The following is a 6,894-nucleotide window of genomic DNA, read 5'->3' as shown; positions in this document are numbered from 1 at the left end:
AAATTTCATTTTCCAGACCGCACCAGTAAGTGTCTCCATTGAATTGTTGAAGACAGGCCGCGGCTTGATATTGGTAAAAACCCCTGCCGCCAAAGCGAAGGACCAGAGTGAGTATGACCGCCAAGTAGTCGTCCATTTTCTGTCAAAGGGCACCCTGGACCGGGTGGTTCCCAGTCTGTAGGGGAGCTCCTCGTGGCCTTCAAGAAATCTGTCCCCAGGAGGCTGGTGAAGAGAAGGCAAGAAAAGAAACGCGAGATCTATGTAATAACCATCAATAATATGATTACAAAGATTGTAAGGGAACGGGAGAGAGACAGGAGATGAAAGCGTTAGGATGGTGGATGGGAGCATTAGCTGTGGTGAGGGTGAAGGCAGACAACACCCGCCACAACGTAAAATGATCAAAAAGGGGCCAGAACCCTGGGAAGGAACTACGCAGTGCATGGAATGAGAGGGAAAAGTTGGTGGCATCCCGTTGCCAACAGCCCCTGCCGAGCCGGGTTGGGAGATGAAGGCAAGAGCCCCAGTCAAGGCTGGCTGCTGCGAGTGTTGTAGATGAACGGCAGGGGGCATTGACATCCCACTGCCAGATGCCCCAGAGAGAGTGAACCGGTGCGGTTGCTTAGGTTGCACAGCTGGGGACACCGGCATCCTGGTGCCACATGCCCCAACAAAAACGAACCGTTGAGGTTGCTGTGCGTGTACAACTGGGGGCAACGGCATCCCTGCACCAGATGCCCCAGCGATGGTGAAGTGGTGCGGTTGCCGAGCGTGTACAGCTGGGGGCACTAACATCCCAGTGCCAGATGCCCCATTGAGAGCGAACTGTCAAGGTTGCTGTGGGTGTACACCCAGGGGCAACGGCAGTCCAGCTGATGTTAACGGAGCGGCCATGGCAAGCCAACATAAGAGAGTTGAAAAGTTTGGCTTTATTGTCAGTTCTGTGAAATGGGATTACCCTATCCCTCAGTGCTTTTTAAAGGATGGCCACTGTCCAGTCGGATAGTTTTTGAAGGCAGCCGGCACTCGGGAGACCTCGCCCGCAGGGCGAGCTGCGGAGTCTGCGGAGTCGGGACAATGGCGGGAAGCTGCTGCTATCCCCCGCGGCGAGAGTGGAAGAACCGCAGTGGCGCAGGGCTGCCATCGGGTGACCACATCCTTGTTTTCCCATCGAGGGAGGTGGACTGGGAGAAGAGGAGGAGTCACCAGCTGAACTGTAGCCTTGTATGATGAGCAGGGAAGAGCCAGGCTGAATATGGACCATGGAGGAAACCCTGTTTTTTGGCGTCACATCCCGGGTACACCAACGCGGCCCGACAGAAACGTTGAGAGTGGTCGTCCTGGCCTTGGCCAAACAGATCGTCATCCAAGGGGACAAGGAGATGGAGTTCATACGGCGAAACAGATGAGTAGGCGAATAGCAGTCGACAAGAGAGAGGAGAAGCTCGGTGGTGTGTCGGTACATGCTCGTGCAGAATACGTGAATGAAATAGGAGGAGAGGGTAAGGAGGGTATTTAAGCCAAAAGAGGCCCCATTGAGGTGTGGTCCTGCTCCTGAAACTCTGCTGGACAGCTTCACTAATACCAGTACACTTAACATTTTGAGTGCCACTGCAGTTTCATTTTAATCTGTTTTTATATATATACATCTGCTCAGTGTTCATTGTTCTTCAAATAGGCTGTTTGTCCTTTTCATAAAACAAACATCCAGCTTCAATGTTTAAAAACATGATTGTTACAAGTTGGCATGGCTCACTTGTATGGAGGAACACAATTGTCAAGAAACTTGTAATAATGCATTATAACTAATTGTTGTGATAAAATATGCCTTTATAATATGTAAATATATACTTAATTAAAAGGTATGTCATTATTTGATAATTAAATGGGCAACAAGAGGAGAAATTATAAAAAGCAAATGGAATATTAATCAAATCAATTATTTTGAAATTAAAAAGGGATTTTAAAAAAGCATTAAACAGTCAATAAATACATAATTCATATTAATTTCAATTCAATTCATGATTCATAAATTAATAATTGAATTTTTTTTTTGAAAATGCATTTAAAAAGCAAAATAAATAATAATAAGTGGATTCCTAAATTCAATACAAATTTAATCAGGCATTCAAAAGGCCAATTTCCTTTTCCATTTCCCTGCTCCTTTTCCGTTGGATTTGCTAGGTTATTTAGCTTCCTCTGTTAACCTCTACATGAAGCCCTTCCATGAAAAATTAGGTAAAACAATGCATGGGATGTAACAAGCTCTCTGACTAGCTATCACCTCTCATCAACAGTAAATGTGGAGAAGAGCAACATGTTCTCATTCCAACTCTCACATAGTTTCATTCTGTCAGTGACCTTCCGCATCTACCTATGACAATTTAGATATCAGCATTAGCTGTTTACACTCCTGGATGCTGTTACTGTGTGGGTCATCCTCTAACCAGAAGGTCAGCGGTTCGATCCCCAGCTCCCCCAGTCAACATGTCAAAGTATCCTTAGGCAAGATTGTTCCTAATGCTGCCTAATTGGAGTGTGAGGGTGAATGAATTATTACTGAGTAGCAGCTGGCACCATGTACAGTAGCTTTGGCCACCAGAGTGTTAATGGGTGAATGTGACATGTAGTGTGAAAGCGCTTTGAGTGGTTAGAGGACTAGCAAAGCGTTATACTAGTGCAGTCTGTTTACCATTTACACAACAGAACATTGCAACCAACAGGGACTGTCAAGATGGTTAAGGTTAGGCAACAAAGTCATGGATAGTTTGGTTTAGGCAAAAGGCATATTGTAAGGTGTAGAAAAAAAAAACTCTCATCGACTGATAGTATGAGTTTTCTGTCATGACTTACGAAGGATGGAGACACCTGTTGAAGCTTCAATCAGCACACGTTTAATATGAGTTAAAGTATGAGTATACAATTAAAATTACAATTACAACAAACATAAGTAGAATAAACGAGTACAACATAAATGAAGATGAGTACAGAGATGAACTAAGATGAAGACTACAAATGAGGACAAGTACAACAAAGAGGAGTGCTCGGGTCAACCCAGACAGAGACGAGACTAAACGCAGACTAACTGACACAGTATATAGAAAGCTGGCTGACACTGATCACATAGAAAGGCAGTAGTATTTATACAATGCTGTGACGTAGATGGTAGGTATCAATTACTAACATGTCAAGTACTAGACTTCTTTTGAGGAATGAGGCATATATTTGTGTTGCTAAATTTCCTGGCACTGGTGCAGCTCAGGTATCCATGGTCAAGCATAACTTACAGGGACTAAGACTTCACCATATATAGTTAGCTCTTTACTTGAGGTAGACATAGAGGATGGAGGATGCATAATCATAAAAATACATACTAACACCGACACAGGAAGTGAACTCTGGACTCCCACACAAAAGTCCCATTCACATCCCCACGTGTTCTCAAGTGATGCCGTTGCATATGGGCATGCTCGGTGCCATACGGCTGGCTGCCAGCATGTAATATCATATCTGGTGATGGCTGTGTTGATGCTGTGTTCTTGCCTTTGGCTGTGCTCGAGCTATGGCTGCACTGATGCTGTACCTCCGGCTTGCCTGGATCGTGGCCTTGGACTCTTATCAGCGCCTATGATATTTGCATGTAACATCAAATGCTATCATATATTGCATTTATTAATTTTATTTCTATCACTATTGTTATATGATATGTTATTGTTATCATTATTGCTGTGCATCTCGCCCCCTCTCTCTGCATGTCTGTCTGTCCTGGAAGAGGGATCCCTCCTCAGTCGCTCTTCCTGAGGTTTCTACAATTTTTTCCCCCCTGTTACAAGTCTTTTTGGGGTGGGGAGTTTTTCCTTAGTCAATGTGAGGGTCTAAGGACAGAGGGATGTCATATGCTGTAAAGCCCTCTGAGGCAAACTTAGATATGTGACAATGGGCTTTATAAAAAGAAAATGACTTGTTATTAAGGAAGCCTCTTGTTGTCTGTGAGCCCCGCTGGTTTCCTGGTATGCCTGCCAGTAGCTGCTGTAATTTCATTGTGTAACATTAGTGGCCAGCTGGACAGTATGTAAAGTTTTGCCAAGGCCAACACAATGTATCACAGATCCAAGAGCATTATTGTAATATTATAATAAAAACAGCTCTGTTGTAACATACTATCAATACTAGCCCCACATCTCTCCTGTCATATGCTCCAGTAAATTTACTATTCATTAACTCCTTCAGGATTTTGCAATGATGTAAATGTAAATTCTGCATGACTTTACAATTTTGTCTATTAACTGCAACATTTCTGCAACTTTGAGCAAATTTTAACAAATCTGAGTAACTGTTGGAGCTTTCACCTGATGGTTTAGGTCTCATATCTGTGTCTCATTGGTGATGCCGCCTATTCTTCCTGTCCATCACTGAGTTTACAATCATTTTGGCCTGTTCCATCCTCTTTAATCTCGCTGTTTCTAACACTTTCTCACTTTATATGACAAAGAAAACTTTGGACCAGCAAAGAGCAAAGATTTTCCTAAATATTTGTTTTATTTCAAACCAATGTTGGCTTTGAAAATGCATCATATCATGATTTGCATCCTTTGTAATTGTAACTCTTATGAAAAAAAAGGCTAAAATATTGCAACTTGCGTCACATTTTTTTAAAAAGCTGCCGCAAAAATCAGACATGTCAGGCTGCAACAATCACAAAGACAGCCCACAAAACTCTGGACAAACTGATTCATCCATTTGTCACATAATTTGAGCTCAGTGTTCATGCAGAAAAACTAAGCCTATAGCTATGTTCCAGGGGAAACAGTGCAGGTGCATCTGTCAACAAGTCAGTGAAAATAACTGTAACTGTGAAATCTCCTCCTTACATGCAACAAACACATAGAATTAAACAAATATCCATGAACCAACAGGTGGACCCAGTCACACATACAGGGCCATACTAACAGTGTATGTACACTTTACGGAATAAATGATCCTCATGTACAAGTCCACACATAGTCAGATCACTCAGAGTCAGTTTGGAACTGTGCAGTGCAGCATGCATCTTGGTGTCTTTGAAGCTCACTTTCTGCAGCTTGTTATTAATGAATACTAACTGTTCCAGCAGCAGGAAACACCCAGGAAAACCTCCACACCCCTGATCTTATCTCTGTTGTTTTTTCCCAGACTTCCCATCAGCAGCGTCATTTGCAACACATCTCTAAAAGCACAATAACAGCTGGATGATTACAAAGTCTTAAGAAAAGAATTGTTTGTTGTCGAATTTTGCATTCAGAGAAGGATCTGGATTAAATCAAGCTGTCTGTCAAGGGAGATTTGTAGCCAAGTGAATGGAGGCATAGTAAAAGCACCCTGAAAGCCATTCCTGGGACGTTTTTGAATATCTGTCGTCATGACTACAAGCGACTGGGTCAACTCGATGGTTCCTGCAGGGCAACAATCTGGCCAAACTGCCTGATTTTAATCCGAAAGTAAAACACAACGCCAGCTGGAGCAATGTGCCCATTTCTGGAGTAAATTAAACTGTCATTGTGGGCCAATAGAGAAGGAATGAAGTCTATAGAAGGAATGAATTAATATTCATTTCAAACTCCCAGCATGAGAAAAGACATGGCTTGGACAAGTTATCATTAAAGTCTCTGTCATGACAATTCTAAAATAAGGAGTGTTAAATCAATTGACTTTTGTGCTGATCTTTATTTTATTGCAAAAGCATAAAAATGTTAATGCTGAAACTGAAATAAAAATTTAAGTGAAGTTAGATATTTAAGTGCTGTCTTGTTTTTTCATTTGTCTTTTAATTATTAAAGTAATACTTCACCTGCAAAATGACCATTTGCATGTCATATAACTTGTTGCTTTCTTGCAGGGCAGACATTCTTCATGAATTTAGGTCAACAGAGACCATATTAACATCAGCAAAACTATATCACAACATATTTTACAAACTCTCACAACTAATGCTGTACAATCCAAGTCTCATTTATCCAGTCCGATGCTCAAACACATGCCGTTTCAATCTCAGATGAGCAGGTCACGCTGCTTAGTAAGCCAAAGTATGTTAAATCACATTTTAGTGAGAAAGAATGTGACTCTGAAGTATGTCAAGATACATAAGACTTTGATTGTACTGCACAAGTCGTGTGAGATTTTGTAGATGAATATCTTGATATAGTTTTACATGGATATGTAGTCCCCAGTCAAACAGTTCGCCATTTTGCTTGGAAGCATTTGAGAAAAACGTAGCAGGCTGAATAACTAATATTGAGGGTAAAGTGCCCTTTGAGCCCTGAGCAAATTGGTGCAATTTCTTTCACAAACATGGGGAAAAAAGTTTGTGATAAATGTACTACAAACTGTAAGAAATTTGTAATAGATTTAGAAAACTATTTTTTAAAGGGCTAGGAAATAAAAGTATTGTGAAAATAAAAAAGCTAAAGAACAATATATTTATAATTATTGTTATTGCATATTTGAAAGTTATTTTATTTTATTTTATTTCATATTATCAATCCAATCTATCTGTCTATCTATCTATACAGACAACACACAATCAACATTTCAATAAATGTGCCATTAGGCTAATTTTCAACATGATTATCACAGAGATGTATTATCATTTTTAACCTTTTTTTTTTTCAAAACATTTGAGTCATTTTTGGGTCATTTCTTCTTTGGTTTTTCATTGCCTTGTTTCTGTGTTTTTGAAAGAAATCAAGACAATGTGTTTTGGTTTCAAAGGTTTAAGCTTCCCCAGGTGACTGTCTGATGATGAATGGGATGCTCTACTTCAGGGGAAGGTTCAAGTCAGATCTCAAGTCTGTCTGACATCAGGTCTTAAGTCCATATTCTCACATGTGAAGACAATGTGCATCCACACCAAAACAC

This window comes from Plectropomus leopardus, chromosome 22, assembly GCF_026936395.1.
Source record: "Plectropomus leopardus strain MGB_pleo_1.0 chromosome 22, ASM2693639v1, whole genome shotgun sequence".
Taxonomy (NCBI): domain Eukaryota; kingdom Metazoa; phylum Chordata; class Actinopteri; order Perciformes; family Serranidae; genus Plectropomus; species Plectropomus leopardus.
This window is presented reverse-complemented; position numbering follows the sequence as displayed.